Source organism: Herpailurus yagouaroundi, unplaced genomic scaffold (assembly GCF_014898765.1).
Source record: "Herpailurus yagouaroundi ecotype Mexico unplaced genomic scaffold, PumYag 28, whole genome shotgun sequence".
Lineage (NCBI taxonomy): Eukaryota > Metazoa > Chordata > Mammalia > Carnivora > Felidae > Herpailurus > Herpailurus yagouaroundi.
Window position 1 is genome coordinate 75,719,117 of NW_024412376.1, and position 19,776 is coordinate 75,738,892.

A 19,776-nucleotide genomic window follows, 5' to 3' on the forward strand; every position below is an offset into this window, starting at 1 on the left:
CTCTACACAAAGACTTTACATATATTGGAGAAAGAAGAGAGGAAGAGATTTAGCCAGTCTTGCTGAGACCAAGACATCTTGGAACAATTGTTTAAACACTTGAATCTCAGATCCTGTGATAGCTCACCTGAATTAAATCTATGCCATGGAAAGGATTCATTCTCTCATAGGTCACCTGTGGCTCCAGTTTCCCTGGATGCATTCATGTATTCATTTTAGCCCTTTCATTAAATATATCTGCTAAACCAAGAATAACAAAATTATACAACTGTGGCATTGTACAGATAAAATTTGTGGGTGGTATTTTTAAACTATGCATCAGAATCTGACTGCCTTATTTATTGAAAGGAAAATTACATTGCTTCCAGGGAGTTTGGGAACTATCATCTTCATTCTTAATCCTCTCAAATGAAGGAAATTACAATATAAAATTGAGCTCACTATGCATATAAACAAGTAAAATGATGGCCTCAGTCCTCCCACGTGTGCTGAGGCAAAAAGAAGCATTGAGATTATCTTATCTGGGCCTTAGGCTATAGCGTGTCCAAAATATAACTTCCAGAAGGGATCCACTTTATAATTATGACCAAAATGAACAGAACTGAGATTTGTGATTGCCTGGCCCACTCACAATATAGCAGACTTTGGCATGATTCCTGGCTTATATTCTTATTCTATATATTAGGAAATAATATTTTTTATTTCTCACCAGTTAGATAAGTGGTCAGTTTAATATAACACATATGTTGATCTTGTATCAAAATAAGTCTGACCTTTAAAAGCCAACTTGCATTTGGTACAACTCTTTTAGCAAGCAATTTGGCAACACATTTCAGAGCCATAAAAATATTCATAGGCGGTGACCGTGTAATCTCACACTTGGCAATTTCTCCCTAAAGGAATAATCTCTCCACAAAAAAAAGAAGTTATAATCATACAAAAAGGTATTGTAATATTACTCATGGTAGCAAAAATTAGAAAGAGTGTTCATTTACAATAACAGAAATAGTTAAGAAATTATGAGAATATGATATACTCATTAAAAGGGAAATGTTTGTTGCAGTATTAATAGAAAAAATACAAATGCTTATCTGTCCTACAATTATAGTATTTATTATTTTTGAAAAACAGATAAAAGACACAGAAAAACTGATAGTGATTTGTTTGAATAAGCAGTAAGTTTATGGGTGTTCCTTCCTTTTTAAGTTAAGATTTGGTTGTGTAAGTTGTAATTTTATGTATTTATTTTTTGCCCATAATCCAAACTTCATTGAAAAACTGACACCAAAATAGGAGGTCACTGTTGTATACTTTAAAAAATTAAACATAATTTAATTATCTTGGTAGAGTGACTTGAATTACTGAACTGATAAGGCGTTCTGCAGTATAACACAAATTCAAGAGGTTATGTGGATCATTAGTGTTGCTTTCTTCTGGATGAGCACCCTTCTGTGAGTCTGGCCTTCCCTCCTGTTGGCTGGTCCAACACTGTTGAACAGCCTACACAAAGAACCATCTGAGCATGGTTGAAAACTGTGATAATCTTTTAATAACCTAGACATTTTCATCCATAAAATAGGAGTTTGGGCTTTGAACTAACCGTTTCTTTTTATGTTTTTTCTTTTCTTCTTCCAAGGACAGTGTAGTAAATCTCTAGCCAAAGCCATGTTGATCGTTTCGCATTCCCAGCCAGTCCCAATCTTTAAGGCTAAAGTTGTAATTTTAAAACAAACTTAGTAAGGTGCACCTGGGTGGCTCAGTCGGTTAAGTGTCCATCTTTGGCTCAGGTCATGATCTTGGGGTTCATGAGTTCGAGCCCTGCAGCAGGCTCTTTGCTGACATCTCAGAACCTGGAGCCTGCTTCAGATTCTGTCTCTCTCTCTCCCTCTCTCTCTCTCTCTCTCTCTCTCTCTGCCCCTCTCCCCCTTGAAAATAAATATTTTTAAAAATTAAAATAATGGAATTCCCTTAGAATGTTTCTCTGCTTCTAACAGAGCCACATTTAAACTACTCAAAATTCCATCTGGAATTCAAGACCTCACAGGTAAGGATTCTTCATTGTAGCCTCAATAGTTCATGTCAAGAACATTCAGGAGTCCAAAACATACATTCTATTTATTTAATTTTAAAAAAAAATTTTTTTTATTAATTTTTTTTTCAACGTTTATTTATTTTTGGGACAGAGAGAGACAGAGCATGAACGGGGGAGGGGCAGAGAGAGAGAGGGAGACACAGAATCGGAAACAGGCTCCAGGCTCTGAGCCATCAGCCCAGAGCCCGACGCGGGGCTCGAACTCACGGACCGCGAGATCATGACCTGGCTGAAGTCGGACGCTTAACCGACTGCGCCACCCAGGCGCCCCTAAAAATTTTTTTTTTATTATTAACGTTTATTTCTTTTTGAGACAGAGAGAGACAGGGCATGAACGGGGGAGGGTCAGAGAGAGAGGGAGACACAGAATCCAAAACAGGCTCCAGGCTCTGAGCTGTCAGCATGGAGCCCGATGCGGGCTCGGACTCACAGACTGTGAGATCATGACCTGAGCCGAAGTCGGATGCTCAACCGACTGAGCCACCCAGGCACCCCCATACATTCTATTTAAAACCTGAGACATAAGATGGAATGATTCTCCAAAGGATGCTTGGTTTAAAATTTCAAATCTCTATCTTCCCCATTATTAGCAAATTAATTTGTATCCAACATATTACATATTTCCAACATAGGAGGAGAAACATAAAGAAGCCTTGACAGGACAGTTTTTCCCTGACAATTACTGAGAAAGGACATGGTTACTTGACATAATTATTGAAATTAGGCATGTGTGGGTGGAAACATACACTTAATACTGTTTTATATGATAATTTCATATTTCCACCTGAAGTAGTTTTTTAGTCTATTTTTTATGTATAGGTACAGGTTTACTAAAGCATTTCCTTTAAAATTTCTCTTGAGAATATTTGGAGTTGGCCCACCACTGTGTCTCTTCAAGATGAGACTTTCCATCACTTCCTGTCAAGCTTGTCTTAATACTGTTAAATATTTTACTTTTCCTCAGATAAGTGTTAACCTAGTAATGTAATATGATTATGGAGCTTTAAAACAAATTTCCATGTGGAATGTTTCATGTATAGGAAATATTAGTTATATAATAATCTTTTTTAATGTTTATTTTGACAGTGTACATACATGAGTGGGGGAGGGGCAGAGGGAAAGAGAGAATCCCAAGCAGACGCCACACCAGCACAGAGCCCAACTCAGGGTCCAGTCTTATGAACCATGACATCATGACATGAGCTGAAATCAGGAGTTGGACACTTAACTGACTGAGCGACTCAGGCACCCCTAGATATATAATCATCTTTATCCACATCTGAGTCTTCAACAAGAACAAATGATCTCCTGATTCACCATTCTTTGAGAAAAAAATAAATGCCTGAATAGAAAACATAGCCCCCAGGAGGGTAGTCAAATCTGAATTAGATTGGCTAGGGATCAAAAGATAAAGGCAAGAATTGTGGCTGTAAATTAAAAATTTTTACATTTATGAGGAAAAACATAATTTTTTATCTTTTACATTTACTGAGAGATATACCAAAAGCATCGAATCAAAAATTAGAAATAATTTTTGAATGTATCAGTGATAATTCATGTATGAGGTCTTCTGGATTTAAAAAATATTTATAGTAGGCCTGGCATTTATCTGAAGGGATTGGTGTAGTTCGAATCATTCTTGCAGCACCATAGGAATCACATTCTACTTCCAATGCCAAAGAACTCCTTCACTCTTAGGAGAAGAGCAAGTACGTTAATAAACTCATGATCACACAAATAAGAAAGCCGATGCTGGGAATAGCCCTTGGATACATTTCCCATTTCCTTTTATGACTCTCTAAAATTATTGCTTAATGACTGGCTTATTCTTTTTAAGTTTTTACTTAAATTCCAGTTAGTTAATATACAGTGTAATATTAGTTTTAAGTAGAAAAACTAAATCTAGTGATTCAACACTTCCAAATATCACCGGGTGCTCACCAAGACAAGCACTCCTTAATCCCCATCACCTATTTCAGTCATCCCTCACCCATCTCCTCTCTGGTGATCATCAGTTTGTCCTCTACAGTTAAGAGTCTCTTTTATTGGTCTGCCTCTCTCTCTCTTTTTTTCTTACGATCATTTGTTTTGTCTCTTAAATTCCACCCATGAGTGAAATCATATGGTATTTGTCTTTCTTTGGCTGACTTATTTTTGCTTAACATAATATTCTCTAGCTCCATCCATGTTGTTGCAAATGGCAAGATTTCATTCTTTTTTATGGCTGGATAATATTCCATGGTGTGTGTGTGTGTGTGTGTGTGTGTGTGTGTGTGTGTGTGTCTGTGTGTGTGTCTGTGTAGGAATATATATGTATCACCTTTATCCATTCATCAGTTGATGGACTTTTGAGCTGTTTCCATAATTTGGCTATTATAAATAATGCTATAAACACTGGGGTGCATCTATCCCTTTGAATTAGTATTTTGTGTTCTTTGGGTGTGCATGTGTTGGATCATAAGATAGTTCTATTTTTAACTTTTTGAGGAACTTCCATACTGTTTTCCAGAATGGCTGCCCCAGTTCACATTCCTTCCAACAGTTTAAGAGGGTTCCCCTTTCTCTGCATCCTCGCCAACAGCTGTTGTTTCTTGTGTTTTTTATTTTAGCCATCCTGACAGGTTTGAGGTGCTATCTCATTGTAGTTTTGATTTGTATTGCCCTGATGATGAGTGATGTTGAGCATCTTTTCATGTGGATGACTGGCTTATTTTTATTTAAAGTTAATTATTGCAGAGGGAACTACTCCAAAGTACTCTTATCAGATTGCTAAGTCACATGACCAAACGTACATCTTGTTAATAAAGAGATAGTTACTGGCACAGAGCAAGCATTCGGTATATCTTTGTCAAATGAAGAAATGAATGACTATCAAGTTAAAAGTAAAAACAAACAGATGAAAACATCCTGCAGTATGTGTGCATGCATTTGTGTGTGTGTGTGTGTGTGTGTGTGTGTGTGTGTGTGTGTGTGAATAGAGACTCAAAAACCTACCCACAGACAAATAGTTTCCAAAAACCCAATAGCAGAAAAGCCCTCTGTGAAGCTGATGGTTATGTGAAGTACCTTTCCCCCATACAAGTCATTCCCCAAATATAGCATCATCCCAAAGTAAAACCCCACGTCATCATTTGGAAAATTCTGAGGAATACTAAAGGAGAATGGAAATGCATTGCTTCTACCCTCAGAGGAAATGAGGCCACTGGGAAGGGGAAGCCATGTGAGAAGCCCTGTGACCCTATACAACCTCCCAGCTGCCTAGGGAACAAAGCCAACGTGTGGATCTCAACCTCAAATGCCACGAGGAGAGAGAGAATCTAGTGTGTGGCATTTGAGCCCCATAGAGACACACCCTGTTTTCTACCACAGCTGTCCATGCTGTTCTTGGATGGGTACAAGGAGGAGGCCAACTGAGAGCAAAGTCAGAGGGCACAGGAGTGAATTTGGTGCTTAGACTCACTTACTATTTAAACAAATTGATCTTTGCTAGAATTATTTTTAAACCAGAACTTCATTTGATGGCTCTGTTCCTTTGTTTTTTCCAGCATGACACAGTGCTTGGAGCAATTCACAGTTACTGACTCTGTACTTAACATTCACCTAAAAGTCACTGATAAAATCGAGAAACAAACCAAGAGAGAACACCAAGCTCACCAAAACCCAGTAATATGCCTTTTACTTAATCTACTGTAAACAGACTACTTACTCTAAAATGAATAGAGGAAATTTTTCATTATCTTAGAAGTCTATTTCACATGCTTTTTAATGTTTCTAAACACCCAGCTAGTCACATTCCTGAGAAGGGTGACATTTCTGGGGCACAGAAAGAATTGTATTCATAGATATTTCCCCAATCACATTACTGCCTCCTGCCAAGAATGTCCAGTTGATTGCTCAAGGGAATGTATCTCACCTGAAATCCCTTGGATTGCATACATTTGTTTTATGCTGACTGTACTGGGTCAAATTCTGCTGGGCATTTAGTCCAGCAACTCTTAACCAAATTCTGTTCTTCTAGTCTAACATCAGGCTGCACTGAAGTAAGGAAACCTGGGTACCAATAATGGCTCTGACCTTGGATAAAACACTTATCCTTCTGGAGGTGCTGGCTTCCTTCTCTGTGAATTAAGAGTGTTGTACCAGATGACTTCTAAGATGTCTTTTGACTCAGAGATAATATGTGTTATGATTGGCAGTGAATTGCAAATTACAGTTAATTTTTCATCCCCTGAAAGGAATCAATCACAGCGTTTTATAAGGAATAATGGAAAGCCACCTCTAACATCTTTTGTTACCAAAATAGGGAAAATGAGGCCCATAGAAAAAAGGTATCCCAGTTAGTGGTGGAACAGACTGAGACCAAAATCTCTTGACATGTTGTCATGTACTTCTATAACAGGCTGTCAAACACTTGTCTACTGAAAATGGAAGTCTGGCATGAGCTAAGGAGTGGAGGAGTCAAATGCCCCTCCTCTCTATTCTTACTGCTCTTTGCTAATTTTTCTTCTGCCACTTACTACACTGCATTATAGAGTGCAGGTTTGAACAACATACACACACAGACAAGCATGCTCACCCACAAAGACACTTATGCACACTTAGATTGTGAACTCTTTGAGGACTTTGTCCACTCCAAAGGGTTTTACACATGGTAGACACCCCATGAACATTTGCTGGATGTCATCCATGAAATGCTTCTAGGAGAATGTATGAGAAGCCGGGGGTACCAACAGTTTACTCCTCCTCTACTCCATGGTCTACTCCCCTTCTAGATTTTGCTCCAATAGCCCATAAACACAACCCGCAGATACCTACATAGAGATAACAGTGACAACCCTTATTACTGGAGGCGCAGTAAGTTTCAGCCTACAAGATGCCCTGGTGAAGATGGATTCGCAAATATGGTTTGGACTCAGACCAAAATAAGGCTTCACGCTTCCCCCCCCCCCCCCCTTCTAGCCTTGGGAACTATTGGGATGAAGAGCTAGATGGACAAAGAGACTGAAAACAGAGGACTGCAAACAGCCTTGACAACCACCCAGGCACCCACAGAGCAGACAAGTCATCCTGTCACCCTCCTAGCCTGGTCACACGAGACCAGACATCAGGGAAGGCATCTAATTCTGACCAATCCATGAGGCGGGCAGTGCAGGAGGTGGGGGGCAGGCTCAAGTTTGTGAGTCTGTTGACTGCAACTAGGATCCAGTTGACACCTGACTTTCACATTAGCAACTCCTCTTTCAAAAAGAGGCTTGAAGAAGGGGAGGAAAAAAACAAAACAGGAGAAAGAATGCCAAAAGAGCTTCTGGTGATACCTCCTTGCATGGAAATATCAAGATAGAAAAACAAAATTTCTCCCCTTGAGAATGAAACAATTATTTAAATTGTGAAGAATTTAAATCAAAAATATAAAATAAAATCATTTTTAACAGAATACTGTATTTTTAATGTTTATTTTTGAGAGAGAGAGACAGAGCACAAGCAGGGGAAGGGCAGAGAGAGAGGGAGACACAGAATCTGAAGGAGGCTCCAGGCTCTGAACTGTCACCACAGAGTCCGATGCAAGGCCCAACTCCTGGACCACAAGATCATGACCTGAGTCAAAGTCGGATGCTTAACTGACTGAGCCACCCAGGCCCCCCCAGAATACTCTTTAAATGGTTGTATTGGTTTTATAAAATAAAACTTATTGAGAATATTTGGGTGATTTATATGAGCCCATGGTGAATTTTTAATGTTTAAATAAATATGTTTCCTTTATAGAAGTAACATGATTATGGCAGAAAATTTGGAAAATATAAAAACACAGCAAGAGGGAAAAAGTTAATTGCTCATAGTCTCAGCCCTCTGGAGGCAACAATTAATAACAAATGCATTTCCTTCTGCATACTTTTTAGAGTTTTGATCATATGATGTAAATGTTAATTTTAGTTTAAAAAATAACATCTTTTCTAATAAAAGTAATATGCATTCATTGTAAAAAAATTTCTTGACAAATACAGAAAAAAAATCACTCTAAAATCCATAATTGGTATGTTGTTACTTTATGCCAAAAGGAAAATGAAACATGAAGTGCCAACATTTTGCTTTACAAAGCTTTTACGAAAGTCCCTGGTTTTGAATCTGCAAAGAAATCATAGTAGAAAGTTATACTTCTAAGGTAAGCTTGTATAGTTATAATTTTAAGGTAAATTCACATACTTCTAAGGTAAATGCTGAGCTAAATTTCCTTTCTCATTGGAAATTATTCAGAAAATTCTTTAGACACATCACTTCTTCAGATCTCTTAAATTCATTGTCTGTACAGTGTACACAGAAGAAAGTAAAAAAATATCCAACTCAATGCCAACGTCCTAGTGGTCTCTCCAGGCTGTATTCAGTTAAGATTATAGCTCAGAGATGGGGGGGGGGGTTAGTACTAAAATTTAGACACACAACTTTACTTCAATCATAGCTAAGCTTTTGGCAAATAATATCAGTTAGACATCAGGAAGAAGCTCTAATGCAGTGGTCTCAACCTCAGCTGTGCATTATATAACCACCTGGGGAGATTTTAAAATCCCAGATAGGTAGGCTCAGGCCAGTGAAATCAGAATCTCTGGGATCTGGCATCAGCATTTTAAAATGCAGGTGATTCCAATGTATAATCAAGGTTGAGACTCCTGCTCTAGGGAGAAAACATTGCCCCCAGTAATGTTTAGAGTGCATAGAATGTCTTTTACCTAGATGACCATACCCTTGTCCCACAATGTAGATTAGAGCTAACTAGAGGCAGGGAATATTTTTTGTTTTCTGATTATATATTTTTTTAAATTTTTCAGTATAAATATATTTTAAACATAGTCTGATCCTTCTATTGTAACGTTCCAACAATTTTTTTTTAATTTATAAAACTAAGTTAATTCACCAAATATTTAATTCACCAAGATTTTGGATTATATTTGCTCTCTACTTCCCATCATCCATAGATTAAAACTGCATATAAATTAGAAGTTTCACAGTAAATACAGCTATAAAAAAGTGCAGGAGAACATTTGGAGAATAAATATGCGATTTGAGGACAGTAGTAAGGCCAGAAATTATAAGTGTGAATATGAACTGATTTAGCTATACAGCAATGTGAAATCTCTCTATGCAAAACACCACAATGCTAAACAGTATATGAAAACCAAGGGAAGAATATTTGCAATGTGTATGGCAGATGTACAGTTAATATCCTTAATATTTAAATATTCTTACAAATTAAAAAGGTAAAGACCAACCCAAAAGAAAAAATGTGAAAAGTCAAAAAATAAGCTATTCACAAAAAAATAATCAACCAAAATATATGGGCAAATAGACGTTCAATCGCAGCAAGAAAAACATTAATTCAAATTGAAATAATAAATGGCCTCTTATGAGACTATAAGGAGGTCTTGATTCTCTCTTAGTGGGGAAATAACTCCAAAATATCCTTTTTCCAGATTCACCAGTTTTCTTAACATTTTGCCACATTTGCATTATCAATCTCTTGCTCTTCCCAAATACATATTGAAGTATAGGTTGCATACATCATCCTACACCATTCCTCTTTACTCCCCAATTTTACATGTGCATCTCTATTTTAATCTTTGATTATCCTTTGTAAGACTTTGTTTTCTGCCATCAAGCAAAGAGCTAATAATTTAGCTCATTCTTGTTTCAGTATAAGTATATATCAGAGCCATAAAACTATTCTCCAAAGGAATTTCCTTGGTCATGATATCACCTATAAAATAATCATATGTGACACCTGGCAAATTACAGACATGGTCACTTACTTCTGAGAGTTTGACCTCTGAAACATGGCCACAATCAATAAATTTGTAGTCATAAATGAAGAACTCTGAATTCCAAGAGAGTACAAGACGGCCAGTTTATCAAGGAGCTGACTGCCATGCATGCACATACGCACTAGATGCACACGCATATTCAAAGAAGCCAAGAAGCTGGGACACACCCATTGAGCTATGCTTTGAAATTTAAAACCCCAGGTGTCCAATTTTACAAATGTGCAAATTGCTAAAGTGAAATAAGATTCTGCTAAGGGTAAAAGGATATCAGGATTGGCAGGAGTGTGTGAGGAGGTGGAGGAAGGAGTCCTGAGGATGGAGAATTCAATGAATGTTGAGTTTGTAAGTATTTTCCTGGGCCAAGGAAACACTCCATTTGTCCACAAGAAAAAGAATCAGCTGCTGTGTTTGGGCATTGGCTATAGATATAGTGTGTTGGAACATATGGCATAGATCATGTTTAAACAAATACCAAAAATGCCTGCCTAAAGTGGTCGTATTCTAATAATACATATGCACCATTGAATTCTATCTAAAGATGCACCTTGGGGCGCCTGGATGGTTCAGTTGGTTAAGCATCTGACTCTTGATTTCGGCTCAGGTCATGATCTAATGTTCATGAGTTTGAGCCCCAAGTCTGGCTCTGCGCTGACAGCACAGAGCTTTCCAGGGATTTTCTCTCTCCCTCCTTCTCTTCCACTCCCCTGCTCACGTGCTCTCTCTCTCTCAGAGTAAACTTAAAAAAAAAAAAATGCACCTTAATTGCATTAATATCATAATCAATTTTCAGTTTTTCAGTTTTCACTGCTGATTAAATGTTAGCCTTCCCTAACAAGCTAAGGAACCTGATTTAACCACTTACATTCATTGAAGTTCTGTTGTTTCTTCCAGTATGAGTTGAATATGTGAAAAATGATTATGATCATAAACTCTGCCAACCCAAACAAAAATAGTTTCATTCCAAATGTCTATCTAGGGGATAGGGTTTTCATTTCCTACCTTCATTCTAATCTTTGATCTACTATCCCGCATTGTTGTTTGTTTTTCATACTTTGAAACAATTTCAAACTCATAGAAAGTTACAAGTGAACTTCAAAATATCCTTTATCCAGATTCACCCACTGTTAACATTTTGCCACATTTGCGCTGTCAACCTCTTGCTCTTTCCAAATATGTATTGAAGCATATGTTGCATTATCGTGGTACATCATGACCCTTTACTCCTCAGTATTACATGCACAATTCTTAAAAACACGAATATTGACTTTATTCCCTTACATAACTTCAGTACAGTTATTAAATTCAAAATACTTACCATGGATATAATACTTTTACATAATCAATCATCCTTATCCCAATTTTGCCAGTTATGTCCTTTATACTTTTTTTTATCTTCAAAGAGTCCAGGATCCAGTCCAGGATAACACATTTTATTTAGTTGTTATTTAGTCTTTAGTCTCCATTAATCTGGAGCAATTTGTCAGTCTTTCTTTATCTTAATGACAGAAGTACTTTCAAAAAATACAGGTCAGTTTTTTTCAAGTGTTCCTCAATGTGGGCTAGTCTTTCTCATAAGATTCAGTTTATTGCATCCCCAGCCAGAATACTGTGTAACTGATACTGTGTCCTTCTCAGGAAATCATATATCACGGCAGGTTATGTCTGTTGTCCCCTTACTAGTGATGTTAATTTTCTTTTCCCAATGGTTTGTTCTGCTTATCCACTGTATAGTTATTATTTTTTCCCATTGCAATAATGAGCAGTCTGTGGGGAGACATTTGGAAAATCATGCAAATATCCTGATCCTCCTCAAATTCCCGCCCCCCCCCCCCGATTTGTCATTCATTGGTGATTCTTGCTCAAACCAATCTTCAGTATGATAATTACAAAATGGTGATTTTCCAACTCCTGATTTATCAATTTTCTGATATAAGGAGCAGCTCTTCTTTGTCTGTCTGTCTATCTATCTATCTATCTATCTATCTATATTCTTACCTAACTACCTACCTGTCTGCTATATACTATCCATGGATTGACTCATGGATCTCTATTTTACTAAGTGGGTTATAATTCATTACTGTCTTTGCTTATTTTTGTGTTCAGATTGTCTCAGATTTAGCCAGGAGAAGTAGCTTCAAAGTGGTTTCAAGGGGTTTTTTCACATTACCCCATCATTTTTTTTTTTTTTAGCACTTTTTTATATTCTGACTCAAGATGCTTCTGTTTCAACTCTTACCTTCCCTACCACAGTCTTGAAATCAGGTGTTTCTACAAGGAATGTTCCTTTTAATGGGGAATGGTATTTAGTAGGCAAGATTTGGGTACTAAGTGTGCTGATTACTATTAGAATATAATTGCTTATAGCTGGTTCAAAAGGCAAAGAGCAAAAAGAGGCAAACATATGTAGATGGATGCATGGATGGATGGATAGATAGATGAAATAATCAGTTCATACCTTCAATTCCAAATTTCAATCCACCCGACCAAGTTTTTCCTTGCCTTTCTTTCCCCCCTATTTGCATCTTCCTGCACAGTATAAATCTTGTTTTCCAAGAATATCAACCCATTCACTCATCCTTTATTCCTACAATGCATAGGAAATCATTTTAGAATTGTTATGCTTATACCAGAAAAAAGAAAGGCTTCAAGATTCGTTTGTGGGTCTTTTTTCCCCCCTGGACCAAGATTATGGAGTAAAAGGACTATATTCGAAAGTCACTTGGGAAAAACTTCCATTTTTAGTAAGACAGAATATATACTTTTCTTTATTCTGTTCATTACAACTAATAATGTGGACTTTATACTTAAACAGAAGACTCTGAAACATGGAGAGAAGGCAGACTAGCCAGGCACTTAAGACCCAAGGGACAACATGGTGATGAGTTCCCTGGCTTTTCCTTTTGGCTTCTGTATGCCACACTTGGAGCTGATGATGCTGGCGATCCAGAAATGCCAACAAGCATAGACAAAAACAACAAAAGGCTGCTTTCTCTAGCCAAAGAGTTAGGAAAGCGCAGCTTAGCAAGACAGGAAACTTTTGGACAATAACCAGTCTACTCCAGTCAGATACTGAAGACAAAACTGGGGCCCCATCTTCACTGAAGCAAAAGCCAGGTGAGGAGCTTAGACTTTGATCCTTGCCACTCTGTAATGAAGCATCCTAGCCTCTCCCCACTACATGTTAGTCTACAATTATCTTAAAATTAAAAATTTAATTTAAAACAAAAATGAAAAACATATTTGAACTATTTCTCCCCCCCTTCAATGTAGACAGATTACGAATCGGAAATACAGTTTGAATATTTTGTTTTTGTTTGCATTTAATTTATGTTCTTATTTTCCCATACTTGTGGTTTCAATTGTAATTTTTGAATATATGGAACATTAATAAGCTTCCAAAAGGAAAGCATTTTCGAAAAGTATACTCACAAAAGTGTACTCTTTCCCCTATTCTTTCCACACTAAACCACCCCCACCTCACCCCCCAATTCTCCACGCACATCCTTAGTAGGCAATCTGTTTCAATGCTTTTTGTTACCTGTGTTCCTTTGAAAGAATAAGCAAATATATGTGTGTATGTTTTATTACCTCCCTTTTTTTCTAAGTAGTGTCTACCTCCAGAAAAACAGTTTGTTGGTATTTTTATTGGGATATTAAATTTATAAATTAACTTGGAGATAACTTATATCTTGATGGTGTTGAAACATCCTACTCAGGAATAAGGAATGCCTGTCTTTTTGTTCAAATTTATTTTTATATCTTCCAGGTTTGATTTTTCCTTAAGTAAATTTTAAATACTTCACATTTTATTTATTCCTAAATATTTTAGATTTGTCTTGGCTATTGTAAACAAGGTTTTCTTTTCCAAGGTTATTATTTGTATATACAAAAGTTTTTAATTTTGGTGTGTTGATTTTATATGCTGCCACCTTGCTGATTTTTGAGTTTTTGTCACTAATTCTTTAGGTTTTCAGGCATTGCTATAGCATCATCTGCAAGTAGAGATAATTTTACTTCCTTTTTTGTTGTTGTTGTTCCAATTTTGTTTTCTCTTATCTAATTGAGTTGGTTAATACCTCTAGTACGATGTTAAATAATAGTGGAGACAGTAGGTATTCTTGCCTTGTTCCTGTCCTTGGTGGTATGTCTTTGTGTTTTCACATTAGGTAAAATGTTACCTTTGTGTGTGTGTGTGTGTGTGTGTGTGTGTGTGTGTGTGTGTGTGTGTACACATATGGGCACATACACACATATATGTGAGGGTATATACATTAATATATGTGTATATATGTTAACCTTAATCATATCAAAATATATGACATTTATCAATCAACAATCTATGATATATGAACATTATATGTAAAGGAAGTATTCACCTTTTTTTTTTTTTTGAGAGTCTTTATTTAGGAATAGTGTTGAATTTTGTCAAAGGCTTTTTCGGAACTATTAATATAGAACTTTATATTAATAGACTTCATAATATTGAATGAACCCTGCATTTCTTTATAAACCCTTCTTAGTCATGATGTTTCCTTAATGTGGTGTTGAAGTCAGTTCACTAAAATTTGATTTTGGATTTTTTGCATTACTATTCATAAATGATATGATCTGAAATATTCTCCTTTTTAAACTATCTGTTTTGCTTACTTTAATCACTTCTATTTTTATTGACGTGTGTATTTGCCACTTATGAGTATTCTGCTCACTGCTTTTTTAAGTACTTGATTTCTATATATAGAATTTTAAATTATCACTATTTCTCAGAAATTCTGAAATTTCTGCTCATATTTTAGCTTTCATCAAGAGTTGTTTGTTGTTGTTGTTGTTGTTTTAATATCTAAGTGGGAAATTCTACTTGCTGGATCGAAGATGATGGCCATACATTTCTTACACACTCTATTGACAGTTGGGTTCTATTTACCTTCCCCTTTGATTATGGATTTGGCTGTATACCTACTTACATCAACAGAATATGTTATTGTGGGTATATCTTGTAGGAGGACTGTCAGTTTCTGATTTGGTTGCTTGAATCCCTGAACCACCATATAGGATTTCTGACAACTCAGCTACAGAGACCAAGTACAGAGTCCCTGAAACTGAGTACAGTTTCAAGTACAGAGTCCCCCAAGCCATCTCAGCTGATACCATAGCATCAAAAATGAACAACCTAGGGGCACCTGCGTGGCTCAGTCAGTTAAGTGTCTGACTTCAACTCAGGTCATGATCTCATGGTTCATGAGCTCAAGCCCCTAGTTGGGCTCTGTACTGACAGCTCAGATCCTGGAGCCTGCTTTGGTTTCTGTGTCTCCCTCTCTCTCTCTCTCCCTCCCCAACCTGGGCTCTGTCTCTCTCTCTTTAAAATAAATAAACATTTAAAAAAGTGAAAAAGAGGCAGACTATTATTTTAAAATAAAAGAAGAAAAGAAATTAACAACTCAGCTAAGCTCTTTCCAAGTTCCTCCCTAACAAAATTATGTGCAAAATATGTTTTAAAACACTAAGTTTAAACCTCTTAGGAAAAGGGGGAAATAGCTTTCTATCTTCTATAGACTTAAAGTTAAGTATAGAAAATTCCTGGCTTGCATTTTGTTTCCCCTGAGTTTCCTCAAAAAGCAGCTCTGCTGTATATTGTTTAGTATGTTGTTTTTTAGAAGTCTGATGCTACCTAATTTTTCTAACCTTAAAACTAAGTTGACCTTTTTGCTTGGAAACCCTGAGGATATTTTGCTTTGTTTTTAGAAACAAATAGTTTTAATCTTTCTCTGTTTGGTGTTTTGCTTGCCCCTCCCCCCTTTTTTTAAATTCTCTGGGCTTTTAGGAAGGCATGCATTTTTTCTTGTTTTAAAGGGTCTTTTATAGTGGGGTCTTTAATTCTCTTCTTTCCTACTTAACATTTTGCTATCTTGTCTATAATTTTATTTATTTTTTTATTTTAGAGAGCACGCGAGTGGGGGAGAGGGGTGGAGAGAGAGAGAGAGAGAGAGAACACGAACCTTAAGCAGGCTCCATGCTCAGCACAGAGCCTGACATGGGACTGAATCTCACAACCCTGGGATCATGACCTGAACTGAAATCAAGAGTTGGACACTGAACCTACTGAGCCACCCAGGCACCCCTGGTCTATAATTTTTAAATAGTAGTCTTTGACTCCAACATTTTACTTATATAGCAGACAATTAATCTTCTGCTCTCCTATTTCTCTATTTCCTCTCCTCTCATTTTTTAGTTGCATTCTTTCTACTCTGTCAGTTTGTACACTGTTCACATACAATTCTTCCACTCATGTACCCACTCTTGTTTAAGTCTTTGCTCTACAATTAAATGTGTTAAATGATCAATATCAGTGCATTTGCTTTAATTTCCCCCCTTTTGCTTCTTTCTTTTCTTTATTACCATGCCTTTGACAAGTACTACTTTTCTCTAACTCCTTCTCCCCTAAAAGTAATGCTTTTCCAAGGCTTCTAACTCTGGTCCCACTCATTTGCATGCCTCTTCCCTGTAGCTTATGCTAGGAACTACCAAGTCTCAGATGTGAGGTCCATGTATTTGCACTTGATGTTTGCTTTTCATTTTCTGGTGGTTTTGTGTTTTTCCTTCACATATACACTCAGCTCTCTTCTTTCTTGCAGTCCCTTAAGACTTCCTTCTCCTGTTCTCTATACTTACCAGTTTCCAGCAATGGCAGGGCATTCATTGGAATTTGATGTTTATTTCTTTCACAGGCAATTCGTATTTTATGCTGTTCTCTCCTAATGCTAAAAATATGGGTCATATGTGGTTTTATTTGCATTTCTTTTTTGTCAAACTAATAGTTTTGGGGTGATGATTTTTGGAGGGATGCATGGCGATACTAGGGTTCCAGGGGCAGCCATTATCCTTCAGACCTGCTCTCTTGCCTTCTGAGATATTTTCTCTTACAATTCTTCTGTACTTTTACCTTTTTTCATTACTCCTAGGGATCACAGAAAGTATAATAAGGAATTCAGTGTCAGTGAATATCAATGCAATTACTCTAAGCATTTACTACTGTCTTAATGTTAAACACTTGGGAAATTCCATAAGACAAAAACAACACCCTTAATAAACAATGTATTAAAATAATGGCAATGATAGGAAAGTTTCTGCTTTTCTCTAAGGACTTGATTGTGCTTGCAAATTGTACCAAAATAATACATAAACATTGAGGGTTTTTTTCCCTGAATAATTAAGATAGAAATCATCAATATTATATTCTACACCAAAGAGAAAAAATTACAGTAACTCTCATCCAACCACTTAGTTGAAATTAACTGCATAAAGGAAAACAACACCAAAATATGCACTGGGAATATAGCCTAATTTGTTTCACTACTTAAACAAATCAAGAGTCAGGTGTTTATATACAAAATCAATTTTATTAGAAATTAAACAAAAAGTGGCTACTCATCAAGACAAATACTAGCATTCTCTTTCAACTAAAACCAAGAATATACTTTTATTAATTTTTCTGTCTCTCTGCTACAGTCCAAGTGTTTGACCAGAGGACTTATAGTCTACAGTGTCCTTCTAGGTTCTTAACCCTTTCTTTTTTTAAGTTTATTTATTTATTTTGAGAGAAGGTGGGGAGAGGGGCGGCGGGAGGGGGAGAGAAAATCCGAAGCAGGCTTCATGCTGCCAGCACAGAGCCCAATGTAGGGCTCAATCCCACAAACCTTGAGATCATGACCTGAGCCAAAACCAAGAGTTGCACACTCAACTGAGCCACCCAGGCACCCCAGTTCTTAACACATTCTTGCATGATAAAGTTTCTAGATGCTTGGTGATCTTGGTTTTGCCTTCCTGTGGATACTCCATAGTTTATCAAGGTCCCTGTTATGGCACCAAAAATTAAATTTGCTCCTGTAGAAATGGTTTATTAATGTAGAGTATAGAGGGACTGTTACCTTTCTTGATCTACCTACTACTTATATTAAAGTAACTTAATGCTACCATATTTAGCAATTAAATAACTCTGTTGGTTCATAGAATGATTGTAATCATTCTAAATCTAAATTTAAAATCTTAAGTCATAGATTTTTTTATCACTTGAACATTCATATTTGTGCCAATTTAAATGCAAAATTTAATATTGTCCCTGTTAGATTTAATTCTGCTAAAAAGTCATCTAAGATCCTTTTCAAGATTTGGTGTCTTCACCTATCATATAAATGTGTTCATTGATAGCTTTATTCAGCATGAAAAAAAATCTCTAATAGAGAGCCACAGTTCTCTGTTTTTTACCCTATTCTATTTGAGGTTTCTATAATTGACGTGGATGAAGATAAGCAGAGCACCTTGGAGAATATGTACCAAGATATTCAAAGACACAGAGATGCCAGTTTTTACCCCCCCCCCAAAAAAAAAAGAAAAAAAAGAAAAGAAATTGATTAGACAGAGAATTGCTCTATATTTTTAAAAATTATGAGATAGAGTGGAAAATCACATGGTTTTCAATTAAGACAAAATAATTGAGAGAAATGTCTCTTTTGGCAGCCACTTAGAATAGTTGCTCTGGTTTCTCAGATGTACGTTCACTTTCCCCTTCCATTAGGAAAAGTTTGAGAAGCACCAACATAAGACACCCTGTCTATTTTCATGTCCTCTGTAGAGTTGAGAAGTCTGTATTTATCTAGTCATTTACAAAACGCTAAATAGGGTAGAGGCACCCTAGCAGACACTTTCTCATGTTATTTAAAGCCATTACTAGACATTCTTGAGAGGAAGCAACCCATATTACTCCATCAAGGCAAGACAAATAACAATAGCTAGCTGCTATTTGATTTTCAAGCAGTCCTTTGATTGATCTGCCTAGTAACCTCATAAAAAAACAGGCAATTCTGGTTTATTAAAGCTTCTCCTTAGTTGATATTTGTTGGCTGCTAATGACCATAATATTCATTTCTGAATGCTCAAAAACAAGCCTTTTAACAATCTGTTGTCAATTCTGCAAACATGAATCAAGTTGCCTGTAATTTCCAGAACCCACCCTACTCTCCTCTTCAAAAATAAACATGAAAGTTAGTCACTTGTGGTCTTGTGGTATCTCTCCTATTTGCCATGACTTTTCAAAGGCTACTGAACAGTAGCTTTGAGATGATGGCTGAAAATTCTTTTACCACCCTAGTAATATATCTGGCCTCATAACTCCTTATCTATCCTGGGCTAAAATTTTCACTTTTCAGTTTCTTCTCCATATTCAGTTTTAAAACCCATTTAGAAAGGAGAAGAAAAAATAGGAGTTGAATGATTCTGCTACTTCTCTGATATACTTTCTCTTATCATCTCTAAACAGTACACTTATTATTTCCTTTTTCTTTTTAACAACAAAAAACGCCTTACAGTTTCTTCTAGTCAACCATATATGTATATATATATTTTTTTTACATGTTTTATTTATATTTTGAGAGCAAGAGACAGAGTGTGAGTGAGGGAGGGGCAGAGAGAGGGAGACACAGAATTTGAAGCAGGCTCTGAGCTGTCAGCACAGATCCCAACACGGGGTTCAAACCCACAAACTGTGAGATCATGACCTGATCCGAAGTCTGACGCTTAACCAGCGAGCCACCCAGGTGCCCCGAGTCAACCATATTTTTGATCCTCAGTTTACTGGGGGCCTTTATTTATGACACTTTCATAATAGATTTGCATACATAATATATATATATGATTTAAACTTTTAGATTAGTAGACAGCCATTTAGCTTTCCTGAGCTGTCTCCTGTTTTATTTGAATTATTTCATAATTATTCAGCTAAAAGTTTTTGGGTTTTTAAATTCTCCCTTTGTTAGCCATATTCCCTTTTTGAAACTCAAGTCTGTGGGCCAACATTTTTTTTTTCTTTGAACTTTTTGTAAG

The 19,776-nt window shown here is 36.6% G+C and overlaps 1 long non-coding RNA gene across 2 annotated transcripts in view; it reads left to right on the top strand.

Moving 5' to 3' along the window:
* LOC121031030 (uncharacterized) overlaps positions 1-19,776 on the top strand; it is a 66,654-nt gene that overhangs the window by 3,915 nt on the left and 42,963 nt on the right. The window contains exons 2-3 of one of the 2 annotated variants that reach the window (XR_005790518.1): positions 1,995-2,044; positions 8,149-8,252. This is a non-coding gene — a long non-coding RNA (uncharacterized LOC121031030). The remainder of the gene's footprint in view (positions 1-1,994; positions 2,045-8,148; positions 8,253-19,776) is intronic. The other variant, XR_005790517.1, reaches the window with a different exon arrangement.